The sequence below is a fragment of the Lithobates pipiens genome, unplaced genomic scaffold, assembly GCF_037356315.1.
Source record: "Lithobates pipiens isolate NorthernLeopardFrog02 unplaced genomic scaffold, aLitPip1_a1.2 Scaffold_19, whole genome shotgun sequence".
NCBI classification, from domain to species: Eukaryota; Metazoa; Chordata; class Amphibia; order Anura; family Ranidae; genus Lithobates; species Lithobates pipiens.
In genome coordinates this window covers 59,326,605-59,341,554 of record NW_027507764.1, presented here as the reverse complement: position 1 = coordinate 59,341,554, position 14,950 = coordinate 59,326,605, and the positions used below count along the sequence as shown (strand labels likewise).

At 44.2% G+C, this 14,950-nt stretch overlaps 1 long non-coding RNA gene across 1 annotated transcript; it reads right to left on the bottom strand.

Moving 5' to 3' along the window:
* Window positions 1-441: 441 nt before the first annotated feature.
* LOC143998202 (uncharacterized) lies at window positions 442-13,703 on the bottom strand. The gene is made up of 2 exons (XR_013277777.1): window positions 13,567-13,703; window positions 442-1,086 (listed from the first exon to the last, which is right to left on the bottom strand). It is a non-coding gene; the product is annotated as an uncharacterized LOC143998202 (long non-coding RNA).
* Between the last annotated feature and the right edge of the window lie 1,247 nt (window positions 13,704-14,950).

Genomic DNA, 14,950 nt, shown 5'->3' with positions numbered 1-14,950 from the left:
ACACAGGTGGACTCTATTTACTAATTAGGTGACTTCTGAGGGCAATTGCTTCCACTAGCTTTTAGTTAGGGGTATCAGAGTAAAGGGGGCTGAATACAAATGCACGCCACACTTTTCAGATATTTATTTGGAAAACTATTTATCATTGTCCTTCCACTTCACAATGATGTGCCACTTTGTGTTGGTCTATCACATAAAATCCCAACAAAATACAATTATGTTTTTGGTTGTAACATGACAAAATGTGGGAAATGTCCATGGGTATGAATACTTTTTCAAGGCGCTGTATATCTCATAAATGTTTCTGTTTTGGTGCAAAATCTTACCCAATCATTTCTGCCATCAATGAAGCTGTATTTCTAGCATAGAAAATCTTTAATGAATCACATATCTTCTCTGTGTGTAGATGTACAGAATGTAGGAGACAGTAAAGTGGAGATATTTGTAGTATTCTTTGACATATTGTATGTATTTATTTTTTATTTCAGTAGGTCAGCAACAAGCATTGTTCACTTAACAGCAGAACCATAAATCATAGAGGCATAACAGAACAATATCATCTCCACCACATTATACAAATTATGATCACATATTTATTGACAGACCAAAAACAGTGCTGACTGATAAAATGCATTTTAGTTCTTTCCAAATTCTTCAAACAACAGCAAAAAATACATTTATCAAAAGAAAAGAAGAGTACAATGCATACTATACAGAGAGTGAATCTCTTCAGCAGGACACAGACAGCAATAAAAGCCTGACAGAGGTTCTAACCCTTCTTTCCTATACAAAACTAAAATAGCCTTTACATACACGTAAATAAAAAAAAAGTAATGAGCAATTATGGACGCTGCTATTGCTGACCACTCATCTGGATATACTGGTCTGCTGATCTGATGGCTTCACTGCTTTCTCAGCAATTTCGAGGGAACCCCAAAAGATAGCAAATTCTTCTGACATACCTGGGGTTTTCTTCTTCGCTGTAACCAAGGTTTTCATTGCTACCGAGGTCTTTACTGTCACCAAGGTCTTCACTGTCACCGAGGTCTTCACTGTCACCGAGGTCTTCATTGTCACCAAGGTTTCCTTTAAAGAAAAAATAAAATGGATTTTGATGCATTTTAGTTCATTTTTGTTAATTTATGTTTTTTATACTGATGGTGTATACCTTTGTTTACTACTAATTAACCACTTGCTTACTGGGCACTTAAACACCCTTCCTGACCAGACCAATTTTCAGCTTTTGGCGCTCTCACACTTTGAATGACAATTACTCAGTCATGCAACACTGTACCCAAATGAATTTTGTGTCCTTTTTTTCCCACAAATAGAGCTTTCTTTTGGTGGTATTTGATCACCTCTGGGGTTTTTATTTTTTGCTCTATAAATGAAAAAAAGACCGAAAATTTTGAAAAAAAAACGCATATTTCTTTGTTTCTGTGATAAAATTTTGCAAATTATAATTTTTTTTCAGAAATTTTGGCCACAATTTATACTGCTACATATCGTTGGTAAAAATAACCCAAATTATTGGATATTATTTGGTCTTTGTGAAAGTTAGAGAGTCTACAAGCTGTGGTGCGAATCGCACAAAATTTATCACATCTGATGTACTGGTGGCCGATCTCATTTCTTGCGACCCAAACAAGTCAGGAAAGTACAAATACACCCCAAATGACCCCTTTTTTGAAAGTAGACATTCCAAGGTATTTACTAAGATGCATGGTGAGGTTTTTGATGTTGTCATCTTTTTCCCACAATTCTTTGCAAAATGAAGATTTTTTTTTTTTTTCTCACAAAATTTTCAATGTAATAGGTTATTTCTCTCACATGGCATGTGTATACCACAAATGACACCCCAAAATACGTTCTGCTACTCCTTCTGAGTATTACGATACCAAATGTGTGAGACTTTTACACAGCCTGGCCACATACAGAGGCCCAATATTGAAATAGCACCATCAGGTGTTCTAGGAGCATAAATTACACATTTCATTTCTCAACCACCTATTACATTTTTGAAGGCCCTGGAGCACCAGGACAATGGAAATGCCCACAAAGTGACAACATTTTGGAAAGCTAACACCCCAACGTATAATCTATGAGGCATAATGAGTCGTTTGAATGGTTCATTTTTTTTCCAGAAGTTTTGGGAAAATGTGGAAAAAAAATGAAAACGCATTTTTTTTTACGCAAAGTTGTCCATTTATAAGATATTTCCAACACATAGCATGTATATAGCAAAAATGACACCCCAAAATACGTTCTACTACTCCTCCTGAGTATAACGATACCAAATGTGTGAGACTTTTACACAGCCTGACCACATACAGAGGCCCAATATTGAAATAGCACCATCAGGCGTTCTAGGAGCATAAATTACACATCTTATTTCTCAACCACCTACTACAGTTTTGAAGGCCCTGGAGCACCAGGGCAATGGAAATGCCCACAAAGTGACCCCACGTGGCACTGACGACACGTGGCACTGACAGATGGCACTGGAGGCAGATGGCACTGGAGGCAGATGGCACTGGAGGCAGATGGGGCTGACAGATGGGGCTGGCAGATGGGGCTGGCAGATGGGGCTGGCAGATGTCGCTGGCAGATGTCGCTGGCAGATGGGGCTGGGGCTGGCACTGGCAGATGGCACTGGCAGATGGTGCTGGCTATTTGCTCTGGCTAATTGCTCCGGCAAATGGGGCTGGCAGATGGCACTGCGGCTGGCAGATGGCACTGGCAGGTGGCGCTGGCAGGTGGCACTGGCAGGTGGCACTGGCACTGGCGGCACTGGGGCTGACAGCACTGGGGCTGACAGGTGGCGCTGGCAGGTGGCACTGGCAGGTGTCACTGGCACTGGCAGGTGGCACTGGCACGTGGCACTGGCGGCACTGGGGCTGGCGGCACTGGGGCTGACGGATGGCACTGGCGCTGGCAGGTGGCACTGGCAGGTGGAACTAGCAAGTGGCACTGGCGGCACCGGCACTGGGGGCACTGGTGGTGGCAGGTGGCACTGGCAGGTGGCACTGGCGGCACTGGCACTGGGGCTGACGGATGGCACTGGCGCTGGCAGGTGGCACTGGCGCTGGCAGGTGGCACTGGCAGGTGGCACTGGCGGCACTGACGGCACTGGGGCTGACGGCACTGGGGCTGACGGATGGCACTTGCACTGGAAGGTGGCACTGGCAGGTGGCACTAGTGCTGGCAGGTGGCACTGGCAGGTGGCACTGGCAGGTGGCACTGGGGCTGACGGCACTGGAGGCACTGGGGCTGACGGCACTGGCGGCACTGGGGCTGACGGCACTGGGGCTGACGGGCGGCACTGGGGCTGACGGGTGGCACTGGCAGGTGGCACTGGGGCTGACGGCACTGGGGCTGACGGCAGGCACTGGTGCTGGCAGGTGGCACTGGCGGCACTGGCACTACTGGCAGATGGCACTGGGCTGACAGATGGCACTGGGCTGACAGATAGCACTGGCACTGGGGCTGACAGATGGCACTGGGCTGACAGATGGCACTGGCACTGGGGCTGACACTGGCACTGGGGCTGACACTGGCACTGGGGCTGACACTGGCACTGGGGCTGACACACAGATCGCTCTCCCTCCTCACACGCTGTCTCTGTGTGAGTAGGGAGAGACACGGCAATGGGATATGATCTCATATGTTTACCATTGGCAGCTGCGATCACGCTGTGAACGGCCGCTTTGATTGGCCGTTCACGGCGATCTGTATTTGCCTGTCTCCGGGAGACACGGCGAATACAATACTTCCGCGATGCGCGCCCCCGGCGGCGCGCATTGCGGAAGTAAACACCAGGCCATCCAGGGACGGCCAGGCGAAGGAGGAGGTTAATAACATTTTTGTTTTCACACAAATGTTTACTACAGCTAATACCCAAACACACAATTCACTGATCATCATGAGAAAGTTTCCTTTCAACCATTTGCCTACTGGCCACTTTTACCCCCTTCCTGGCCAGGGCAAGTTCCAACTTTCAGCGATGTTGCACCTTGAATTGTTTGTTATATTATTTTGCAAACAGGTAATTTTTCTCCTTCACTCATGTGAGCTAATGAGGTGGCACTAATGGGCATTGATAGGCTGCACTAATGTGCACTGATGAGGAGGTACTGATGGGCACTTATTGGCAGCACTGGTGGTCACTGATGAGGAGGCACTGATGAGGCGGCACTGATGGGCACTGATGAGGTAGCACTTATAGGTGACACTGATGGGCACTCTTGGGACTGCACTGATAATTAGTGCCCTGATTATCAGTGTACATTGGCTCTCTTCTCTCCTCATGCTGTCAGCATGAGGAAAGGAGTGCCGATAACCGGCTTCTATTTACATCCTTTGATCAGCTGTGATTGGACACAGCTGATCAAGTGGTAAAGAACAGCTGATTGGCTCTTTACCTCAATCTGTGATCAGCGGTGTCCTCCCGACACTGTGATCACAGAGCACACCGCCCACAACTCGCAGCAGGCAAGACCATGGGAGGCCGTCATATGACGTCATTCGGCTATAGCGTGGTCGGTAAGTGGTTACGTTTTGTATGAAGTGCTCAGAAAAGGGGAGGGATCACTTCTCTGAATTAGGGGGAGACACTGCTTTGGAGAGGTAAGTCACGGCTCTGACTCTGCTCTGTGTTTAACCATTTCACTGTCGGGACATGACAGCAGAGGAAGGGCGATTCACACACAATCCGATGACTGCAGCCCCTGGGATTGTGTGTAAAACTGATAAGCAGACACCTGGCTGTCCTCCCTTTCTTGCTGATGACCCTGAAAGCGATGTGTATGATGTCACTTCCGGGTCACCCTGTCACTGTCCCCAGGTAGGAAGGAATGGGTTACAATACATTCAGTGGAGCCCAGAGGAGACATGTATGGTCTTTTAGGCTCTGCATGTCTCAATAAAGAGAATCTGTCACCAAAAAATCAGCACATAGGGGACTCTTTGTCCCCTATGTAATGCAAAAAAAGTAAATTGCAAAAAATAAAGTTACACCCAAGCAAATACAATTCCCCAAAAGATTTTGAGGACCCCAACCCCCTCATACATGCACATGTGAACATAAACGCACATGTCAGGGGTGCTGACACATGAAAACATTGCTTGCAATACACATGTTATATATCACTGCACACACCGATGTGAGAGCAATAATTCTAGCACAGGACCTTCTCCGTAACACTAAACTGATGTCCTATAGGGGGCTTTGAAGTGTTGCCTATAGAAAATATTGGGAACTGAAGTTTGTTACCATTTCACAGGCCCACACAAATTTAGGTTTGGCAAGTTCAGTATCTATTTACTAAGTGCAACATCATGTATTATATTTTCCCAAAAATGTGGGTAATTGTGTTTGTTTACCCTAATGCCGCGTACACACGATTGGACATTCTGACAACAAAATCAATGGTTTTTTTTTTTCAGACGGATGTTGGCTCAAACTTGTCTTGCATACACACGGTCACACAAAGTTGGTCAGAAATTCCGAACGTCAAGAACGTGGTGACATACAACATTTACGACGAGCCGAGAAAAATGAAGTTCAATAGCCAGTGCAGCTCTTCTGCTTGATTCCGAGCATGCGTGGCACTTTGTGGGTCGGAATTGTGTACACACGTTTGGAATTTGCGCAAATGGATTTTGTTGTCGGAAAATTTAAGAACCAGATCTCAAATTTTGTGCAACGGAAATTCCGATGGAAACTGATCTGATGGAGCCCACACAGAAATTTTCGACAAAATTCTCCCATCAAACATATTTTGCAGTGTGTTTTTTACTGAAATTTAGTGTTTCCTAGATTATTACAGTAATATTGTGTAACATAAAATATTGGAACTACCACTAATGTTATTCTCTAGGTTGTCTGCTTTCAGAAAATATATAATACTTGAGGATTTTGTGTAATTTTCAGTCTAAAAATTTTTAAACACCTGCGCAAAAAAATGCTAAAATGGCTGTCAGCTCTGCGTTTAAAGCTGAAGTTTAATTTGCTTGTATGCCTTCCATTACCATATTAATGAAAATCTTAAATAAAAACTTTCCTATTTAATTGAATACCTTATTTTAGACCTATTGATATAATCAATGGATCAGGAGGGGGCAGCACTCTGCTTCAGTACTCAAGAACCTTCAGCCCTGATGGGAGAAGTAAACTTGTTTTGGAGGAAGGACAGTCATGTGAAAACTTAGGTACACCTCATAGAAAGTGTTGATACTCTATATATTTGAACAGAGAAACTTCAGGTCTTTATTCAAGCCAGGGCCAGCGCCACCATTAGGCGAACAAGGTAGCTGCCTAGGGCGCACTGCCACCTAGGGCGCAGCCACGGCCTGTCACCTTCTCATCTCCAGTGGATGTCACATCTGGAGCCTGTGTGGCAAGTCTGCACGAGTATATCAGAGGTCCGGAGGAGGAGAGGGAGGAATCATGCAGGGGTGTGGGGAGGGAACTATCACATGCAGTACACTGACAGATCCCTCCCCCGGCTCCCCCAGCTGCAAAGCAGTTCGTTGGCTCAGGTCTCTGATTGATGCCTAGCAGCTGGCATGCCTCCTTCAATATCACTGGTCAGTGTGGGGACTTGTGAGGGGGCGTGACCAGCCAAGGGGTTATCCCATCTGTCACTGGGGGGAGGGGGCGGAGTGGCCGACCTTAGACGTGATTGTGCGGCCCTTCTGGGGCAGTCAGTATTTGTTTTATGTTTTTTATGCAGCCATTGGACTGTATGACACTTCAGCTCCAGGGGTGAGTGTGGTCGGGCAGAATTGTAACTCCGAATCAGCCTTGTGTGTGTGACACAGCCAGCCTGGGAGGGAGGTCGGAGAGGGGAGATCGTTGATAATTTCTCCGGCTCTGCTCTAGGCACGATCGGGGACCATTCACCCCTCAATATCCTGACCAAAGTTTTCAGGAGCAGAGGTGGCAGACTAGGCTAAGGAATTCCAGGGTGCTGGGGGTGGGGATTACTGGGAGCAGGAATGGCAGGGTGCTGGGACTGGAGATTGCTGGGAGCAGGAATGACAGAGTGCTGGGAGTGGGGATTGCTGGGAGCAGGAATGGCAGAGGGTTGGAAGTGAAAATTGCTGGGAGCAGGAATGGCAGAGTGCTGGGAGTATTGCAGAAGAAGCTTGGTTTGTGGAGAAAGCAGCAACTTTGAAGGTATTTTTATTTAAAAATTTTGAGCAGTCATTAAAAAGGTCAGGGCAAGGACAAAGGGGTGGGGTAAGGGGCAGAGCCAAGGGGCTGCAAAATAAGGCTTCACCTAGGGTGTCAAAAATCCTTGCACCAGCCCTGATTCAAACAGTGCTCCATGCCATCTTAAGAGCTTTATAGGCCCCCGGGCAATACAGTGCCCTATCTACACAAACACACACGATTGCCCATCAAATGCAGTTTTACTGTACCCGTGAATGCAGCCTCACTGTGCCCATCAAATGTAGCCTCACTGTGCCCATCAAATGTAGCTTCACTTTGCCCATGAATGCAGCCTCACTGTGCCCACCATTGCAGCCTCACTGTGCCCACCATTGCAGCCTCACTGTGCCTGTGAATGCAGCCTCACTGTGCCCACAATTGCAGCATCACTGTGCCCACCATTGCAGCCTCACTGTGCCTGTGAATGCAACCACACTGTGCCCATGAATGCAGCCTCACTGTACCCACCATTGCAACCTCACTGTGCCCACCATTGCACCCTCACTGTGCCCACCATTACAGCCTTACTGTGCCCATGAATGTAGTCTCGCTGTGCCCATGAATGCAGAATCACTGTGCCAATACAGACTCACCATCGCCTGGTAACACACACAGCGGGAATCTCCTCCTGTATATCACGGAGCTTACTGAGTCTGTGTTTGGCGGCGCTGTAACAAGGTCCCATCCCCCTAGACCGGTTTGTGTGATAGGCGGAACACTGATTCAATCTACTATTACATGAGGCGGTCTAGGGGGGCGGGACCTTGTTACAGCATGGCTGCCGAACACGGACCCAGTCAGCTCATGATACACAGGAGGAGGAGAGGGGGAAAGAGCAGAGCGCTGCAGCCGCAACTCAAAGTGGCCCCAGGGCAGGCAACCTACCGGGAAATTTCCTGGTACCCCGGTAGGCCAGTCTGGCCCTGTCTGGGGTCGCTGGCGAGGTGGGGCCCCCCAGGCAAGCCCAGTGTGCCCATGCAAAAAGACGGCCCTGACAGTGCCTACAGATAAATGTGATATACATGAATAACAACAGAAGAAAATGTGTCTTTCCAATTTTCCAATTATTTATATAACAAAAATCTCATTATTATAATAATGTAGTGTGGAAAAATACCTTTACCTTTAACATCAAAGCTGTGTAGCTGTGTATTGCCTCCTTCAGCAGAAATTACATCTTGTAGGCATTTTGTTTAACTGCCCACCAATCTCTGACATTGACCACTTCTCCCTGCAAAATTCCTTCAGTTGCAATGTTTGTGGGTTTCCTTACAGGGAATTCCCCTTTCAACTCTTTTATATAATTTAAATGGGAATGAAATCAGTGTTTGACTAGGACAGTCTAAAACTGTTTATTTCTATTTTTTTTTTTTTTAGACATTCCTTGGTGGGCTTACAAGTATTCCTCAGATCATAAACATGTTGAAAGTCCCATTTCTGGATCAACTTCAATTTTTTTGGACAGATGGCCTTTTATTCTTATCATGTACCCTTTAATATGAAACAGAATGAATGTAGTAATTCACTCAATGATGGTGCACTGCCTAGGCTCTGAAACAACAAATACTATAACATATCTACCGCCATGCTTCACGGTTGAGATGAAGTTCTGCCTCCAGTTTGAAGAAAAAAATGTCTTTGTTTACTTTGATCAAACAACTCTATCTTTGATTAATCAGCTTTCTGTACATTGTTTCACAAAGCCTAGTGTTTGCCTATTATGTTCAACCACAGTTTTTTACCACCCACCAACTGCAAGTATAAACTAGACCTAAGAATATTCAAAATATTGGCACCTAATCTAGAATACCTAGATTTCAATTTCATGGATCTGCAGTGATGAAAAATGTAGATAGTTTTCATCAATCTAGATCATGACAATGAACTCAGTGGGGGAGATTTACTAAAGCTGGTGCACACAGAATCTGGTGCCGCTGTGCATATTAATCAATCAGCTTTGAGGTTGTATTATCAAAGCTTAATTGAACAAGCTGAAGTTAGAAGCCGATTGGTTACTATGCACAGCTGTACCAGATTCTGTGTGCATCAGCTTTAGGCTGGGTTCACACTGCTGCGGGGGGAGATCCGGATGTGATTCGCACCGCAAATCACATCCGATCTCCGTAGCGTTTCGAGTTCAGCCATACAGATAGTATGGCTGAATTCGCATCGCTCCCGCAGCAAACTCGCACGGGACCCTTTTTTTGGTCCGCAACAGAATCGGATCGCATGGGGGTTCACACCATGCGATCCGATTCCTGTGCGAGTTGGCAGATCGCACTGCGATATGCGGACGGATCTGGGGGTGTCATTAACATATCATTAATGATAGGGCAGTGTGAACTGCCGGCGGGAGTAATGCGATGCCGGAAAACGCTGCGGATTCGCGGCGTTCCCGCATCGCAGCAGTGTGAACCCGGCCTTAATAAATCTATCCCACTATGTCATTTATATGTGTCATTTGTTTAAAGTGTAACTAAAGGCATAACTTTTTTTTCTTTTTTTCATTTTAGTAAAGCCCTGTCATTTTTGTTTTTGCCATTTGTGTTCCATATTGGAGATTTCCCTCCACTTCTTATCCCATAGCCAAAGTAGGAAGTGAAAGGAAACCCCTCCAAAGTGAGGGAATCCCAATGTGTCACCAGAACTAGTTTCTCCGTTGGTAGATTTCCCCTCTATTGCGGTTCTGGTGTCAACACAAATTTTTAAACAGGACAAATAGAAAGGGTGAATCTCCCTAATTGGGACACAGATGGCAAAAACAAGCTAAGGTGTTGTAATCCCTCTCTATTATATCCAAACTGAAATTGCCTTTAGGCTGGTCATAGACAGTTTGGATCTCGGTGGGTTCAGCAGGAACTGTCCAAGATTCAAACCAATAATGGGCAGTCTGAATGTATCGATCGATCAACCGAATTTGCTTGTGATTATTGCTAGTGACTGCTATAGATTCGTCCAAGATTTGAATCAATAATGGGCAGGCTGAATGTATCGATCGATCAACCGAATTTGCTTGTGATTATTGCTAGTGGCTGCTATATAGTGTTTTCTCCCGGCAGGGATGGCTTCATCTGCCCTCCCCTGCAGGTGAGGGCAGGAAAGTAATTTACCCATGGTTGCAGGAAAGTAATTTGCTCCATCTATGGCCGGCCTTATTTACACTTGGCACTACCTACATCAAGATTTAATTGTTGCTTGTTCAAATATGTAGAAAAAAGCTACAATTTCCATGGGGGTGTACTCACTTTTTCATCTGACTTTAGCCATGCTCTGATGGCTGCAAAGGCTTATGGGTGGAGATCTGACGTCACAATGCTACACGCACCGACCATGGCCATCTTTATGGTCGTAAACAATTTGTACCTAGGATCATTTTTAGTTCCTGACATGCTTGTTTTTATTGACAAAATGTGAGTTCTCTGATTGTTTTATGTGGAATAAATTCTCCCTGATTTTATATGCTACACCATGAGGAGTTGCTTTCTTCTATTTTAATGCATGAACTTGCGGATCATACAAGATCCAGCTACCTGCTATTCAAGTGGAGTGGAGTAGTGATATTATGGATATATTATGCTCATCTGACCACCCATAACATAGTGGTCCATTGTCTGTGGTAAGAGGCCCGGAGTGTTTGTGATTGGTGGAGGATACAGTTAATTCACATATTTTTGTCCTATATACACTGTGAGTGGTTCTAGTTTTTTCTGAATATGGACTCTTTATGTCACATAATAGTGGACTTTTCATTTGCATAAATGTCATGCTTTCAGCGCTGCATATACCTATGGAACCCAAAAGTGATAGTGTGGTGAATGAGTGTGAACATTTTCCAAAAGTGAGACGTTTTAATTGAGCAGATATTTGACCTGTGCACTTGGCTATGTCATCACATATAGGTGAGCGTGGCTTTTATCTTTTGGATTTTATATATCTTATGCTTTGCTGAGCACCTGGGCCTATTTTTCTCCTGAATATGTGTGCATTGGCAAATACTGAAATATATATTAACTTTTTGACCATTTGTTTATTCATGCATACTGTAAGCATAATGTAAATCTTCTTTTACAAATCAACATACTTCAATACTTTTTGTTAATGTGAAAAATCTAAATCTGACTGCATGAGTATAGTGTAATGACATAGGATAAGGTCACCAGATTTTTTAAATGAAATCCGGGGATATATATATATATATATATATATATATATATATATATATATATATATATATATATATATATTTTATTATTTTTATTTTTTATTGGAAATTGGTAAACTATTTTATAAGCATATTTTCCTCAAATTATATATTCAGTGTATGTGGTATGTATTTATGGAATGATTGTATGTTATATATATTATTTCTCACATTTTGTCCAAGAGATAAAAAAAACATACTTAGAATTTTTGGGTATAAGGCCACCAAATGTTAAGTTACATAGCTAGTAAGGTTGAATAAAGATACCAGTCCAACCTGAGTGTGGGTGCGTGTCTACAATTGTCCCTATCCCTATACATTGCACGCTCACACTGGTCTCTAGCCTCGAGGAGCCCACAATCCAAGGTCCCCATTCATATACTAGGGACAATTTACCTACCAGCATGTCTTTGGAGTGTGGGAAGAATACCTGAAGGAAACCCACGCAGGCACAGGGAGAACATGCCAAAAGTAGTGTCATGGTTGGGATTTGAACCAGTGACCCTTTTGTACTGCTAGGCAAGAGTTCTACCCACTACACCACTGTGCCTCCCTCTATATGTTAAAACACTTTCAATACATATTTTGTATTTTATTCTTACCAAAGAAGTGCAGAGGTGTGTTGTGTACAGAGTGCATAGTTCAGGGGTGTGTTATGTACAGAATGCAGGGGAGCACCCATAGATGATTCAAATCTTAGCCGGTCACTGCTAAACCAGGCAAGATTCTAATCATCTATGGCTGGCTAAACTGACACTGACATCAACAGTGACACTAATATTAGGATCAACTAAGGCAGAGGAGTGGAGAGTATGTGGCAGTAGGTAGTATGTGCAGGAGAAGAGTGTGGAGTATATGGTCTATCCCAGATGATGTCACAAGCCAATGGGGATAGAGGAGAAGAGAGGAGGGGCCACCGGGGAGCGAGCAGCGCTGCATGACATGAGAGAAAACTTATTACAGACAGATGCTTCCTGCGCTACTCTGCATGCATCTCGATCTACCCGTCAGGCGCCAACATTCGCCGGTTGACGGGTAGATTGGTCCAGACCGCAGATGCAGCTAAAACCGGCCCACACTGGCCATCGGCCCACCAGGAATCTCCTGGTAGTCCCGATGGCCAGTCCATCCCTGCAAATAGGGCTCTTTCACAGTGTCAGTAATGCTTACAGCCCTCTGAAAAGCAATCCATGGTACAAAACATTAATTCAGTAGGTACTACTTCTGCCTCTTGATGCCTGATTTTTGTTTTCTAATTTTATTAATTGTCAAATAGCAATTTTAAAATGTGGAGCTGTGCCGTAACTGCAAGAGAAGTGCTTGGGAGTAGCGGTGAAGCTTCATGCATGCTGGGCATGTGTACAACCCTGTCAGGGTGCAATGTGAAAATTATGGCGGGTGGTCGGGGAATGGTTATTATATTTTTTTTTCTATTTTCAAAAAGCCTTGCTGAAATTATTACACACACATATTATTTGACTGATTTCTTAGATATTTTGACTTTAAGAGAACCTGCTCTCTCTTTTTTTCCAAAACAACAATAAAGATGATGTGTTAGTTTCATACCTTAATATGATGACCCCCAGTGGCCCCAGAACCCCCTTTTTTTTGCCGTGTTCCCTTGCTCAGCTCCATCAGTTTATTTGTGACATTAACAGCTGCTTTATGGCTCACACATACAGCCTGCAAGCTACAATGTGTGCACACTGAGTCAGAATGCTAGTGATCAGAAAACCATATTTGCAGAAGAAAATTGCTGCAAGTAAGAATTTAAGATACGTTTTTCTATGTATTGAACTGCCAATGTTCCTTTTTAGTGATAGAATCCCTTTAATATTCACAAAGGTAATCACATGAGTTATTGCCCCTAAAAATGCCCTTAGTTACAGGCTAGCAATAACTAGGTTGCACTGAGGTGCCAACTGAGGAGAGCTGAAAAGAGACGTTTGAGATGATAAAAAAAAAAATATATCTGGCATAGAACCCTTTATGAGAAAATAAGGATTTCAACAGTTAAATGCTCATTTTGAAAGTGAATATAACTCACCCATCTTTGTGAGCCTTACCTAATGACAGCTCTAAAATATACCAATCTTATATTTCGATATTGTAAAAAATTCCAGCACCTGGAACAGTGAGGAAGACTTACTTGGAGCTGCAGAGGTGAACTGGAACAACATGATGGTGATGGCAATCAGAGCCAGGTAGTAGGTGGCTTTCATGGTGCAGTCTTGTGTCTTGGTCACTCAACAGATGGAGAGTTGATATCGCTGTATAGAATGTACACTCCTGGTGAATATTTATATAAGAAAATGGTTAGAAACCACACCCGCATAAGGACTGGTCCTGTCCACTTTATTGCTTAATGTCAACTTTCTTGTTCAGTGAGATATTTTCAGAACATGCTTTAGGGGTTCTGCTAAAGTATGAATTTCAGGAACAAAAAAATTTAAATTCAAAACTATTGTGATTTTCTAATTATTTTGATGTCATAAAAGGTTTTTTAGATGTGTGAACGTGTGTTCTGAAAGGTATATAATCAAAAAACAACAATTAAGGTATGGCCTCTTCCACACTACCGCTCCGTTCAGGTCCGCCTGTCAGTTTTCCAGGCGTACCTGAACGGATGCTCCATAGATGTCTATGGAGCGTTGGATGTCAGCGGTGACATGTCCACTCACATCCGACCCGCTCACATCCAAAAAAGTGTGTCTCAGGAAAAACCTACTTTTCCATCCGTCATCGGATCGGGTGAGGAGGGTTCCGTCGAGATCCGATCTCCCATAGGGGAGAGCGGCGCCCTGACAGGTCCGTCCCTGCTCAGTGTGTAGAGACGGACCTGTCATCTTCCTGCTCAGCGGGGATCGACAGAGCGATCCCCTCTGAGCAAGCAGATATCCACACGGTGGATCATCACTGAAACGCCCCGTGTGAAAGAGGCCTATTCATATTATATGACATCAAAACACAATTTGGAATTTTTTTTTCAAGCTGGGCCCTCCCCCCGATTTGTAGGCAGTAAGTTGGGTACCAGACCTTACCCGTTACCCTCACCTCTGTGTTTATGGGAAGATAGCTTCTGCCCATTACCAAATGGTGATTCCAGGCTAGACTGCTGATCATTCCCTTTTTTTGGGTTTGCTAGTAAGGATGGGCTTTATGTGCAGGTCGAACATGAGTTCGACTCGAACATTGGCTGTTCACCCGTTTGCCGAATAGCGAAGAATTTGGGGTGTTCGCAGCTAATTCGAAAGCTGCAGAACACCTTTAAAAATCTATGGGAGAAATCAAAAGTGCTAATTGTAAAGGTTAATATGCAAGTTATTGTCATAAAAAGTGTTTGGGGACCCGAGTCCTGCCCCAGGGGACATGGATCAATGCAAAAAAAAAGTTTTAAAGATGGCCTTTTTTCTGGAGCAGTGATCTTAATAATTTTTAAAGTGAAACAATAAAAGTGTAATATTCCTTTAAATTTCGTACCTGGGGGTGTCTATAGTATGCTTGTAAAGTGATGCACGTTTCTCGTATTTAGA